Below are 16,004 nucleotides of genomic sequence, written 5' to 3'. Positions count from 1 at the left end.
TCATCATTTGTATTTCAGAAGTTCAGAGGCAAGGTCAGTAAGGATTTTATAAAGAAGTAACACAAAGTACAAGATGATACTCGCCCACATGATCGCCCACTTACCCTGCTTCTGGGACTGTGGTTTGGTGCATCCCTGCCAAGGGCCACGCATCGTGGGTTAGATTCATGCATTTTGTTAATCTTCTTGCATTACCGCAAGGACCTGGTAATGTCACTCAATTAAGATCCCTCCGTGTGTGTCCCCGTCTCACACTCATGCCGCCTCTCCTTCAGGAACACAGTGGGCCCGATTCACAAAGGTAAACTGAGACAAAATTCTAACTTTACTCCTCGTAAATGCACTCAGTGTATCTGAGCCTTGGGGGCTGAGAGATTAATCAAGTCACAAGGCTGATCAAGGTGGTGCTTGCTTAGGGCTACTGGCTCTCCCTATAATGCCCGCTCTAGAACACTAGTCTGACCCCCTCAAGCTTCTCCTGCACTGATTGGCTCACCAGCTTCCGGACACTACGAGGCCACATTTACTATTGCTTCAGGCAAAGCAGCAAGGGAATTTGCTGTGCTGCGTGAAAACAGAGAGAGCAGAATTGGGACACATCTACTATGTGCTGCCCAGTGCCAAGACCGGCACCCAGGCACCATGACGCAAGGGTGCCTGCAATGTGAGCAGGATTGTTGTGGTGCAGGAAGTGACACCTTCAATTACAAAGAACAAACTTTAGAGGCTTATGCGTCTTTGTATTTGTGCTGCAGGATGCATCACACAAGGCGAGAGGAAACAGCAAGAAGAGCTAAAGATATTTCTCAGGCCTCTCTTTGTTAGTGCAATACCAGGTTTATTGCCTTTAGTAAGCCTGGGATTGTGTCATATTCCATGGGTGTGTGCACGGGAACACATATGATGATCCAGTCATGGAACGCCTGCAACTATGAAAAGTATCACAACCAAGCAGAAGCCAATGCATTGTGTTACATCTCTTTACAAAGTCAAACAAGGTAGCGCAGCTCGTCCTGGCATGGCTGCGTAAATCCCATGTAAGAACGGCGCTGCCTTGTGAAGACTTGCATCATGCAAGGATAACACAAGTCCTTAGTAAATATGCCCCTGCATGCTCTGTGCAGCTAGAACTGGAATGATTCACAAGTTAACTGTCCCTAATGCCAATGGAGAGGACCTGGAGACTGCGGATGGCGCTGTCCACATCCTGCAACAACATTGGGAGGTGTTGTGGCCATCCCAAACAGTGAGCTGTGCACAAAATCACAGTCACAGTAGGAAACATGTTAAAATGATGGAGGGGCGGGGCAAATCTTACGCATCATTGCGCAGCACTTCTAATGTGGTAGACACGGAGTGACCTCTCGGTGGCAGCTGCCTTCCTCCCCACCAGGAGGCCCCTACGCATTGACAGCTGCTTCCCCACCTATCTTGGGACCCTCAGAGAGTGCAGTAACAGCCACTAGAATCCAAGACTGCCCCTTTATTGAGACTGTACCACTACAACAGCATCAGAGGTGCAGTCTCTCTAAGGTGCATTGCTTGTGAGTTTGAAGTGAATGCCATCAGACTTGGGTCCCTGAAGAGGCCACACGAATGGATAAAGCAAGTGGTCCCCACCTACTCTCACTGCGTCCTTGTCTCTGACTCCGCTGCTTGGACACAGCCTCATGAGTGTGATGAGTGGTCCCTTCCCAATCTAACCCGGCACCTGGGAAAATCAAGAGTGAACTGGAATTCGTGAGTATAAAGATTTTAATGGGGGGGGAATGAAAAACAGAGGGAATTAGCAAACAAGAGCATAGGAAGAAATAAAAAACGGAAGCAGAGAGATGTTCGAGGGACAGGAAAGATGGAAGGAGAGTAAGACGGGAGAAAAGCCAGAGAGAAAGGTGTCAACATGGAGTAATACAAATATTGAAAGGAGAGATTGAGAAAGGATGAACGAATAAATGGAGGGAGAATGGTGGTGTGCCGGAAAGGAGACAACAGAGAGAGATTAGAAACTGACTAAGCATAGCATCAAGTGAGGATCTGAGGAGTTTCCCACCAGTAATACCAAGGAAAAGCTGGGTGGTCCCTCACAATCTCCATCTTGATTGCTTTGTGGTCCAGTTGTGTGTGAGCCAGTGTTACATGCATGTAGTAATGAAAAATTCTGTAATCCATAAACACTAACGGGCTTAGTTACAAGCCCCTTGCGCTGCCGGTGCGTCACTTTTTTTGATCTATCGGCAGCGCAGTGTGCTAGTGTGCTGGCCCATATTTACAAAGCCAACCAAAGCCACCCTGCGTGGCTTTTAATGGGCTTATAAATACGGGCCCTGTTTCACACATCACTTTAGGTGAAAGGGGGGTACCATGGGTGTTGCTGTAGGTTTTGCCCATGCAACACCCATGGATTCTGCTTCAGTCCCAGATTTACGACATTTCCTAAACCTGGGATTGGGTCAGAATCCTATGCTTTCTCAGGGGAGGCGTGTGAAGGCACAAGAAGGAGAAATACTTTTATTTCTCTTAATTTTTTCCTCTTTCCGCATAGAAAGTGGAAAACACCATCAATGATTGTTTTTGTGCAGGAACTTGTCCCTTCCTGCACCAAAACAATAATTCCCACAACGCAGGCACCCTTGCACCATGGCACAATGGTGCCTGCATTGGCGCATGGCAGCCCATTGTGCGCCAGCACAGGGGAAAGCATAGGGATGGTTCATATTGTTGTAAATATGACATATCCATGTGCTTTTTAAATGACGCAGCTCGGTGCAGCGAAATGGTTTGCGCCGCTGCGTAATTTTGTTGTAAATAATGCCCTAAATCTGGAAAAGAACCAACTGGTGGAATTATCCCCACTGTCAGAATAGGATAATGCAGATTAATGCCACAAATGGATTCTCCTCCGTTTTCCATCCACAGTCCCAACACAGGCCATAGACCTACCCGAGTCTACAGGGCCTCATTTCTCTTGCTCACTTTTTAAAGTGCAGAGCTCAAAGCACCAGGACCACAAGACACAGAGGGGGGTGGAGGGTGTCTCACCGCTCCACATGTTGGGGTCTGGAGATACTCGGATGAAATTAAATGAACATAACTGCTTTGTTCACCTCACTATAAAGGGTCAATCAAAGCATCACACGTTAACCACTAAAATGTCACACATAAGGGAATTAAAAACTTAACAGCAATGCAGAACAGGTACAGCACACACAGGAGCACACACCATGTGAGCACAGAGCCGATACAGAACAGATACAGTACAAGCACAACGCAGGCATCACCAGTGCAGTGCATAGGGGCAGCTTTGCATTACTCAGAGAGCATAAGCTACTGAGCCCACAGTAATAGAGCATGCTATGCACCGCTTCATCTATAAGAAGCCACAGCAAGTTTTATTTGCCCATCAATATGTTAAGTGGTTGTAGCACTCGCCCCTCCACCGGTGTTGAAACCCCCTCTCGGAGCTACGTGGCACCTGTGCAGCTGATTCCCTACCTTGCGCGCACTCTCTTCACATCTGGAAGAGGCTTTGAACCCCTCTCCTGGACCACCGACCTGTCAGTGGCTGGGGTTGCCTATGATGACGCTCTCTGCACTTCCGTTCTCTATTACAATTTGAATCTAAGTATTTCTGCCAAACTGAAATACAACTTTGTATTGAAAAAATTAATAACCTTTAGGATTTACAAGATTTGAATAAACTGGATTACCTACAAGAGCTGCCTTAAAAATTAAAAAATAACGTTTGAGGCTCAGATTGCCTTCATAGTGACGTGACAAGTTGAATAAGAGTAACATGAAAGCATGTATTAGTCCTGCATGTGTCGCTTCTACCCTTGTCGTTTACGTATTCGCTATCTTTGATAGCTTGCCATTCAACAATACCTCCATGCAGGAGCTCATTACTCACACGGTTGATTCCTCGTGGAGTAAAAAGTGCAATAGAGTTCATAATCTTATGGATGGCTCACGCTTGTGAAAGGGACAAGTGCTGCAAAGTTCATAATCCCTATGCATGTCTCCTTACAAGCACACACGTGCCGCAGAGTTCATAATCCCTATGCATGTCTCCTTACAAGCACACACGTGCCGCAGAGTTCATAATCCCTATGCATGTCTCCTTACAAGCACACACGTGCCGCAGAGTTCATAATCCCTATGTATGACTCCTTACAAGCACACACGTGCCGCAGAGTTCATAATCTCTATGCATGTCTCCTTACAAGCACACACGTGCCGCAGAGTTCGTAATCCCTATGCATGTCTCCTTACAAGCACACACGTGCCGCAGTGTTCATAATCCCTATGTATGACTCCTTACAAGCACACACGTGCCGCAGAGTTCATAATCCCTATGTATGACTCCTTACATGCACACATGTGCCGCAGAGTTCATAATCCCTATGCATGTCTCCTTACAAGCACACACGTGCCGCAGAGTTCATAATACCTATGTATGCCTCCTTATAAGCACACACGTGCTGTAGAATTCATAATCCCTATGTATGTCTCTTCATAAACACACACGTGACGGAGAGCTCATAATCCCTATGTATGTCTCCTCATGAACACACATGTGCCGCTGAGTTCATAATCCTAATGTATGACTTCTTATAAACACACACGTGCCACAGAATTTATTATCCCTATTATGTCTCCTTATAAACACAAATTTGCCACAGAGTTCATAATCCCTACGTATGACTTTTATAAACACTCACTTGCCGCAGAGTTCATAATTCCTATGTATGTCTGCTTCTAAACACACACATGGCGCAGAGTTCATAGTCCCTCTCTATGTCTCTATATAAGCACACATTTGCCGCAGAGTTCATAATCCCTATGTATGACTCTTATAAAAACACATTTGCCGCAGAGTTCATAATCCCTAGGTATGTTTCCTTACAGGCACACACGTGCCACAGAATTTATAATCCCTATCTATGTCTCTTTATAAGCACACATTCATAATCCCTATGTATGACTCCTTATAAACACACATTTGCCGCAGAGTTCAGAATCCTAACATATGACTTCTTATAAACACACACGTGCCACAGAATTTATAATCCCTACGTATTTCTCCTTGTAAACACACATTTGCCGTAGAGTTCATAATCCCTATGTATGACTCTTATAAACACATAAATGCCACAGAGTTCATAATCCCTATGTATGACTCTTATAAACACACACTTGCCACAGAGTTCATAATCCCTATGTATGTCTGCTTATAAACACACACATGGCGCAGAGTTTATAGTCCCTCTCTATGTCTCTATATAAACACACATTTGCCGCAGAGTTCATAATCCCTATGTATGTCTGTTTATAAACACACACATGGCGCAGAGTTTATAGTCCCTATCTATGTCTCGATATAAACACACATTTGCCGCAGAGTTCATAATCCCTATGTATGACTCTTAAAAAACACACTTGCCGCAGAGTTCATAATCCCTAGGTATGTCTCCTTACAGGCACACATGTGCCGCAGAGTTCATAATCCCTATCTATGTCTCTTTATAAACACACATTCATAATCCCTAGGTATGTCCCCTTACAGGCACACATGTGCTGCAGAGTTCATAATCCCTATCTATGTCTCTTTATAAACACACATTCATAATCCCTAGGTATGTCTCCTTACAGGCACATAAATGCCACAGAGTTCATAATCCCTATGTATGACTCTTATAAACACACACTTGCCACAGAGTTCATAATCCCTATGTATGTCTGCTTATAAACACACACATGGCGCAGAGTTTATAGTCCCTCTCTATGTCTCTATATAAACACACATTTGCCGCAGAGTTCATAATCCCTATGTATTTCTGTTTATAAACACACACATGGCGCAGAGTTTATAGTCCCTATCTATGTCTCTATATAAACACACATTTGCCGCAGAGTTCATAATCCCTATGTATGACTCTTATAAAAACACACTTGCCGCAGAGTTCATAATCCCTAGGTATGTCTCCTTATAGGCACACACGTGCCGCAGAGTTCATAATCCCTATCTATGTCTCTTTATAAACACACATTCATAATCCCTAGGTATGTCCCCTTACAGGCACACATGTGCTGCAGAGTTCATAATCCCTATCTATGTCTCTTTATAAACACACATTCATAATCCCTAGGTATGTCTCCTTACAGGCACATAAATGCCACAGAGTTCATAATCCCTATGTATGACTCTTATAAACACACACTTGCCACAGAGTTCATAATCCCTATGCATGTCTGTTTATAAACACACACATGGCGCAGAGTTTATAGTCCCTATCTATGTCTCTATATAAACACACATTTGCCGCAGAGTTCATAATCCCTATGTATGACTCTTATAAACACACACTTGCCGCAGAGTTCATAATCCCTATGTTTGTCTGTTTATAAACACACACATGGCGCAGAGTTTATAGTCCCTATCTATGTCTCTATATAAACACACATTTGCCGCAGAGTTCACAATCCCTATGTATGACTCTTATAAAAACACACTTGCCGCAGAGTTCATAATCCCTAGGTATGTCTCCTTACAGGCACACACGTGCCGCAGAGTTCATAATCCCTATCTATGTCTCTTTATAAACACACATTCATAATCCCTATGTATGACTCCTTATAAACACACATTTGCCGCAGAGTTCATAATCCCTATGTACGACTCCTTATAAACACACACGTGCGAAAGAGTTCATAAACCCCGTGGATGACACTTTGTAAAGCAACAAGTGCAACTCTATCCTTTGCAGGATAGTTCTCTGGTTCTCAAATGTCTTTGTCGCCTTCACAGAAGAACAGATGACAGTACTCCAAAAAGTCCCTCGTGCAGCAACTATGTATCATGATAAACTGGTAAGGGCGTTATGGACCACGAGTAATTTCTACTTTGTGCTTCAAGATGGCCGCCCACCTCTGCAAGTCTAGAGAGATTCCTGCACGCTCATGGGACATGCAACCCTTCTTAACTTTACTCAGTTGTTCACGAATTGTATCCATCTAATGTATCCATCTAGGATGCAAGGCTTCTGTCCAGGCAGCGCCCATACTTAGCTCACCCTTCCATCCACTGCTGCTCCTGATCACATGCATGGCCCCTGGGCCTTGAAGTAGCACATTCTGCAGAACCAGCACACAAAGGAGCCAGGAAGTAGAGGTGTTATTGCCACTGTATCCCATGGCACCTGTGAGACAATATTCAGGTGTGCTACTTTAGCGCATCCCTTCCCGCTTCAGCCATGAACATGGGTAAAAAATCAGTCTAAATAAAATAAGATCAATGCACCATTCTCACACCAATATGCGCTATGGCATAGCGCCTATTGTGCTGTGGAGGCAGAATGTGAAGTGCACTGTGCAGGCCTTTCCCATGCCATACGTCTACATCATGCGCACCAGGCTTCCCTCCAGTGGTACAACAGTCAAACCTCCATTCACACAATTGGCTTCTGTGAGTGATGCTCCATGCAGAGACCATGTCCAGTTACCAACAATCAAGAGCCACTGGATGCAAGTCAATGAGGGGGTGGAGTTTGACTACAGAATAGTTTTTTATTTTTTGGAGTCTTGCATAGCGTGACCTGGACCTGAAGGTATCAGAGCGCTTTACATGACCCCCAGTTGCGTTACAGATGGACGCATTCATTTTTGTTAGGCTCGGGGAGATGAAGTGATTTTCCCAGAATCACAGGATGTCGAGCGTCCCTTCCGAGACTCAAACGCGGTTCCTCAGCTCTCCGAGGTTGACCGCTCTATCCCTTAGGCCACATTTTATCCCTGATCAGACTCATGAAAATGCTACGTGCACTGGTTGGTGAGTGGACAAGGTACTGATAAGGCCACCACAGAGAAAATGATGCTTATGAGCTGCACTTAAGAAAACCTCTAGTTAAGTCACTAATGAGACCAGAAGTGGTCTGCAGCTTTCTTTAATTAAAGTACATTAATGGTGCATTTCCTTTTTCTGTCAAAAACCCCCCAGGGTCCCAATGTGTTTCTAAGAAACCCTTCAGCTTCATACAGATTGTGAGCCACGTAACCTGGCCTGCAGTGGTGCAAGTTTCTGAATTTCAGACATTGCAATAATATTGGTGCAAACCCCACATTCGGACAGCCAGGTTGTTCACACTCATTATATGGTGAGAAGAAACCTGCATTATTTCATTTCACCGGCACCAGTTTATTCCTTGACCCCAATATGAGGCAGGCCGGGTGACATGACTGCAGTGTCATGCGGTAATTCCACTTCGCCTCATAGAAGTATTTCCACACGCGCATTTTACGCCCGGTAAATCCACGTGTAATACCGCATGCTGATAAAACGCAGGCTGGAAATCTGTTTCTCACTATTACAAGCTGTGGAAAAGGCAGACGGACAGGAGGAAATAGCACCCGGGAGTGCTTCCGGTTCAGAGCAGGTGGGAGTATTAACAAGGCACTGCCAGAAAGCTATCCAATTCTAAATGACATAAACATGGAAAATAATCATAAATGTTGGCGGTCGACATTACCTGTAGCTTTGATAAAAAATATTTTAAAAGCGCTGCTTCATAAGAGTACCATGACGTCACGGCAGGACATTTTTCTCATTCATTGCAGGCTTACATTATTTATTTAGGATTTTTTTTAATGTGTGAACTGACAAAAACAACATGAAAACACAGCATCAGCAGGATTCGGTGTCAGGATACTTTAGAAAGTGATATGACCTACATAAAAAGTCCATAAATCAGTAATACCCAAGCAATAAGCAAAGGGTGATTACCACTGCAAAGCATCTTACTCCTGTCAAGAGCAGAAGTGGCTTTGTATAGTGGGGTCAAGAGGACAGCTACAAAACTAATGGGGAGTCGAGAAAGGGGTTTCTCCAAGGGCAAAAACATTCTCCATTGTAGAAGCAAAAAACAATGCGCATGCGCAAATGCTCATTAGTGTGCGATTTCCATATGCAGATATTTCCATATTCGAAGTGCACAATTTTTACACCGGTGAGTATTTCAGGAAAACTCTAACAGTTTTCCAGGAATACGAGTTTCTTTGTGAATTCCATAAAAGTTTAAAAAATGTGATTTGCTAAAATAAAATAGTCATTCTATGCAAACAAATTACAGGCATTTCAGATAATCTGACAAACGTATCTAGCCAACTAAAGCAAATATGATTTCAATCTGTGCACATTTCGTTCTTGCACTGACATAATAGTGAAAATGTCATTGGCACTAGTCAGTGCAAATGCTGGTATACATTTTCCCCGTCATTGGTGCAAAATTAATTGGTGCAAAATTCCTCAATCTCCATACCATGCAATATACCAAACCCATGAAGCCTGCCCTAATCTGAAAACAAACAAGCATTGCCTTTAATTGTAGTATTTGTGGCTTTAGGTAATTTAATGTAGAAATCAAAGGAATTAAATGATCTTCTTATCACAAATTAAATCGGCGGTTAGGTGAATGATAATTACTTTTTTTTATCATATGCTAAACGGTCATTTAAGCTCTGTGTTAAGAAAGTTAATGAGTGCATAGCAATGTAATCATTATTATTCAAGCGCGGGCTATTAACATGTGCAATGAGTTCTGAGCTAATAAATTAATTTACTAAAATGAAAGTGCAGTTTTATCACAAATTTTTGCCGAGGTTATGGTTTTAAATGGGTGTATTTAACCGTGGCTTCCAGCACGTTAGTAGCACAGGATTGCTAAGCAGTCTTTGAAGTTCAGCTTAATTGAGTTACTTACAGTTTTCAAACATGACCTGCCTGGTTTGCCTCGTTGTTTGAGCTGACCTCGAACAGCTGTCTGCTAGAAAAGAAGCTGCTATGTGTATGCACACTCTTTCACGATGATGCCAAAAAACACCTTTTCCGTGGACTGGTCGCTATTCAAATGAAGAGCGGTGGATGGGTGAAAGTGGGTCACACAAACCAAGTATTGCGAATAGCATTAAACTGATCAGTACGGTAAATCAAGTTGGCAAGATTAATGATCGGGTGCTCCAGGATGAAGGGCGAAACCAGTCCTGCGTTGCTTGTGTTCCGGTTCAGGAATGACCTGGCTTGGCAGTTCGGGCTGGACTATTCCTATTGGAGCAGGGTCAAGACTGATTTGCATAAAGCTTTACTACTACTAAATGCCTTTTGTGAATACCGAAAGTCGTAAAGTTAGGATTTTGTCTGAGTTTAGTAGTAGTAAAGTTAGGAGTCCTAACTTTACTACAACTAAATGCCTTCTGTGAATATCAAAAGTAATAAGTTTAGTATTTTATCTAAGATTAGTTCTGTGAATTGGCCCCATGGTTAGTATTTATGCCCCCAACGCAGAGCAACCAGCTTTCTTCACAAGACTGAATCACTGCCTGACGCAATACTTGACCGGAACTGCGCTACTGGGGGGTGACTTTAATAGTGTAGACAACCTTCTGTTAGATAGATCTCACCCCCACCCCCCACTGCGAGGTTCCAAGGAGGCACGGGCCTCACACTCATTCACTAGCTGGAGGCAGTGCTGGGGACTGATAGATGCCTGGAGGACCCAACACCCTCAGGATGGGGATTATTCCCACTTCTCTGTGGTACATGAGGCACACGTGTGCCTTGATGCTTTCTTATGTACAGTGGACATGCACTATCAGGTGATTAATGTTGAATATCTTTCGCGTACAATATTGGATCACACCCCAGTGATGCAGTCCTTGAGATGGATGCACCCTATACCGTCAATCCCCACATTGAGGCTCTGTCCAGACACCCTGGAGGACCAGGTCTTTTGGGAAGAGATTTGGGGTGAAATTGCGCACTACTTTGAGGCCAACCCGGGGACAGCCTCCTCACTGAAAACAGAGTGGGATGCCTTCAAGACGGTCTTGAGAGGCCAATGTATCACACACACCACAAGAGTCAGGTGCGTCCTATTGAGGCAGGTTGAGGAGGCGGAGGTGACCATCAGAGGACTGGAGCGTAGACGGCCAGAACACCCAGAGCTCCAGCAGGCAGTGTTGGAGGCTAAGGAGGAAATGACAAGACAGACAGAGAGGCTTAGATGCTTCAACTATAAGAAGTACTTGGAGCGTACCTACGCGGAAAGAGATAAAACAGGATCACTCCTGGCATGCCTGGCAAACCCGGTGAGCAGGAGCCCACCACTGGTGGAAATAGAGGACGAAGAAGGGGTTAGGCACTACTCGCAGGCAAAAATCAATGAGGTCTTTGCGCGCTACTACACGAGGCTCTTTAGAAATTCATTAGAAGGTGAGACTGTGGAAGCCAGGGAGTACCTTACAGGTCTGCAGATGGCGAGGTTGGGCCCAGAGGAGGCCGAAGGGCTAGGAGCAGACATCGAACAACAGGAGGTGCGAGCTGCCATTAAGTGCATGGCAAGGAATAAGACCCCGGGCACGGACGGGTTACCGGCCGAATTTTACACAGTGTACGTGGAGGAGCTGGTGCCCCGACTGGTTGCACTGTACCAGGAGGCGCGAGTAATGGGAGTGCTGCCGGAGAGTACAAGGAAGGCCCTCATAGTCACGTTGCCTAAGCTTGGGAAAGAGCTGCATGACTACATAGCCTACAGACCTCTCTCCATGCTGAATATGGACTATAAAATCCTAAGCAAAATCCTAGCGATGCGTCTCCTCCCACACATGTCAGAATTGGGCCACGCAGACCAAGCGGGGTTCATCCCGGGGCGGAACACAGCCCTAAATATTCAACAACTCCTGGCTGTCATGGACTCCATCTGATTTGACAGACAGAAGGTGGCGGTGTTCGCAGTGGACATTGAGAAGGCCGTTGACAGTCTTGAATGGCCTTACCTCTATGAAGTCCTGGCTAAGATGGGCCTGAGGGAGGTTTTCTTGTGTGAGTACGGCTACAGTACGTGACCCCAATGGCCAGGATGCGCACCGAAAGGACCATCTCACCAAGGCAGAAGGTAGAGAGGGGCACAAGGCAGGGATGCCCCCACTCCCCACTGCTGTTTGCTTTTGCCATGGAGCCCTTGGCATGTCAGGCAAGGAGCGGGCAGGACTATAGCTGTCCAAGGACGGGCGAGGTGAAGCATTCTAAAGCTTTATATGCAGGCGATCTACTGCTATTCCTCAGTAATACTACAGATGAGCTGAAAGGGGTGCAAAGCATGCTGGCCCTATTTAGCAATATATCTGAACTCAAAGTCAATTGGCAGAAATCCAGACTATACCCTATGGCGCCCGAAGCCCCCCACCACCTTATCTAGGGAACCTGAAGTGGGAGCCTGTCTGCCTACCGTACCTAGGAGTCGAAATATACCACAGCTCAGCTGAGGTGCCAGAGGGCAACTTGGTAGAACGCTGAGATCAGTGCAGAACACGATGGCATTCTGGGGAACACTGCCGCTTTCAGTAGATGGATGGGTAGTAATTTTGAAGATGGTGGTGCTGCCGCAGCTCCCGTACTATTTCGGGGCTCTCCCGGTGTGGATCCCGCGGGCAACGTTTAAAGATATTGACTCAATGATAATATCTTTTATTTGGGGAGAAGTGCGCAGAAGGGTAGCGCTGAACTCCCTACACCGCTCCTTAGCGGAGGGTGGCCTAGCGGTCCCCGACTTCGAAGGAAATTACTTAGCCGCCAAATTGTACTGGCTGATCCAATGGCTAGCGGAGGAGCGAAACCTGGATAGGGAAGAATATCCAGCCGCGCCAGATGCTGCAACCCTTGCGCAGATCCTGCTACAGATACGGAGGAACACGCTGGGAGACATAGAGGAAACCAGGGTGGTGGTGCGCTGCTGGGCAAGATACCTGAGACGGGTTGGGGGCAAAGATCCCTTACTCCCCGGATTTGCCCATAACAATGCTTCGCAGCCTGCCCCAAGGAGAACGCTGGGCGCAGTTTGAGGTTCAGGTAGAGGCAGGTCTGAAAGTAATGGGGGATCTATACCAGGACTCCACACTGCTCCACTTCGAAGAATTGCAAGCGGCAAATGAATTGCCAGGAAGTCAGCTCCTGAAGCATGGGCCGTCACTAGAAGGATTAGAAAGCACTGGTGAATGGGTGGAGCAGAGCCCCAGGCACTGGCAGGATGCAGGTACGTTGTGTTGTCGGCAGGGAGGATCAAAACAGTCTCCTGCTTGTATAGGGCAATTAGATAGGACATGCAGAAGCCGCTTGAGGGCTTGCGATTGCAGTGGGAGGGGGACTTGGGAAGCAGATCCCAGAAAAAGATTGGGACAGGATCCTAGAATGGATCCCGAAAGCATTTAGAAATGCGCAATTTAAATTAATTAATTTCTGCATACTTCATAGGGCGTACCTCACCCCGTCCCGCATTAGGAGATACTTTGAGACTGAGACTGCAGTATGCCCAAGATGCGGAGAGAGGGAAGCACATATCATTCACATGTTCTGGAGCTGCCCCACATTGGAACCATTTTGGTAGGGGATAAGACACATAATAGGCGCTCTCACTGACAAAGAGCTCCCACACACCCCAGAGCACTTCCTAGTAGGATGATTCTCACATACAGCCAAAAACAAGACGACTGGGTAAGTTTCAAGATCTCGCCTATGTCCTGGCTAAGAGAGAGATAGCTAGGAACTGGAAATCGCCAGGAGGTCCTCTAATAGAGATCTGGAAAAAAGAACTCTAAAAATGGGCGGGAGCAGAAGATAGACTCTTACTTAGGGAAGCCAGCCGCGGGATAGTGAAAATATCCAGGGCAAGGGCATGGGAAAACCTCATAGGCGAGTTGACGATGGATAGGCAGGGATCTATCGTGATGGGCTCCCCCCAATCAGCAGCATCGGAACAGGAGAGGAAAAGGGATGAACAATAGGATAAGAGACGGCAAGTGCCCCATTGTATTGTAATTAAACGTTTGACCTTTTAAAGACCTAGCCACACCCAGCGACCCCATTACACTAACTCAAGCACAACTCAAGGGGGGAGGGGAACTGTTGGTTACAGGGGATGTTATGTTACACACGCCAGAGAGCAAATGTATTCCACAGAATGTGTAAGATCTGATGTGGACATTATCTTTGTATGTCAATGATGTCTTAAAAACCTAATAATATCTGGTTGTAAAAAAAAACTTATTTTTAATTACATTGTAAAGTATGTGTGTTGTTTAATTTTTATTTTCAATTATATTGATTCCTTTTTTTATATTTTATGTTTTTGGTATATTTAAAGGGAAACAACCTTTACATCGCGGTCATTAGACCGCGATGCATTTACAATTCGGTCATTACAATGACCGCGTTGTTACAACGCGATGCCATTACTACGCAAGTCATTACATCGACTTGCAGTAGATGGCGCTCTAACATAAGGAATAGTATAATTTACTAGTCAAACACCCTCCCTACTGTTGCGTAGGCTGGATTTGGAATAGTAAATTATACATTCCTAATGTTACAGCGCCATCTACTGCAAGTCGATGTGATGACTTGCGTAATAATGGCATCATGTTGTAACAACGTGGTCGTTGTAACGACCATGTTGTTACAGAATGTGATGTAATTGCAGGCATTGTAGCATGCTATATTCATATTTAAATGTGTTTACATATAGTTTTTATAATATTAAACTATTTAAGATATTTTGAAGTATATTATTAATTAAAATATTGGTTTATAGTTTTTATATGTATAATTATATATACCTATTTATATATATATATATACATATATATATGTATATATTTGTATATTTGTATATACATATTTGTGTGTTTACATTTTTAAAATTATTAAAAGGAAGTTTATTTGTTGTATTTATTAAAATATACATTTAATTATATATATTTTTTATAAATAATTATTAGTAAGTTAGCATTTAATTTATGTTTATTTTCATACTTTAAATTATATATATATTTGAAAATCAATATTTGATACAACTATATTATTGTAAACAATATTTTTTTCTTTTGATATTGTTGTACTTACCTTTTTAACTATAGGGAGTCGATATTTTTGTATTCTGTATTTTTATCTCGATATTTTTTACATCCATATTTTTGTGTTCCATAGTCTGTCAGTGAACCACATTGATGTAAAACATCTTCGTGACACTAGCCAACACGTGTTTTTGTCACTAGAGAATTAATTGACTTCCTCAAGGCTGTCCTATTATTGCCATTCAAGAAGCGATCCCCAGAAGAGCAACAAGAACAATGTTCTAAGACGCGTAAAATAAATCAGTTTGGCTGTTGTATCCATAAATATATTAGTATCTCATGTCGATGAGAGAGTGCTTCACATCAACAATACACAAGGTATCCGCATTAGACCGCAGCAGGAGCAGGGTCAAGACTAATTTACGTATGGCTAAGTCCAACTAAGTTGTCATGGTGGGCTAAAAATTATGGACTTGGATGCAGCCGATCGATTACAACTGGTTGAGATTTATTCATGCATTCCATCCATCACCTTGATGTTGTTACACTCCTTACCCCTAAGAGCCAGACAGCCTTTTGGCACCCCTGAGTGGCAAATTGTGGATTTGCCTCCAAGGAGGCAGATAGCCCTGTAGATATCATAGAACTAATTATTAAAAGTACGGGGTTAAGGCCATCCGTCAATGGGATGCCATGCTAATTTACAGGGTTTTAGACAATCTTTCTGCCTCCTGGTGGAGGCAGATTGGGTTTTTTGCCCCAGACCTGCCTCCCATTAGGGGAATGGGGCAGAAACACACTAGACTCCCAGGATTTATTTATATAATAATTGGGGTCAAAGGTGGACAGCCCAACATGAGATCATTCAACACCACCACACCCGAGGTTTCATACAATCTTTGTTCCCTCCTACTCCAGTGGAATCAGATTAAAGGGTTTTCCTTCAGTGTGCATGCCCTAGGCCGAGCAGAAGGCCCAGTGGACTCCAGGACTTTGAACCGGGTATGCTGACCAGGGTCAAAATACTGCATCCACTCACAAATAAAGTATGATTGAAAATCAATGTAAAAATCTTGATGTTTCCACTCCCACCCATGCAATGGAATCAA

Source organism: Triturus cristatus, chromosome 1_2, assembly GCF_964204655.1.
Source record: "Triturus cristatus chromosome 1_2, aTriCri1.1, whole genome shotgun sequence".
Lineage (NCBI taxonomy): Eukaryota > Metazoa > Chordata > Amphibia > Caudata > Salamandridae > Triturus > Triturus cristatus.
Note: the sequence above shows the minus strand (reverse complement) of the source record.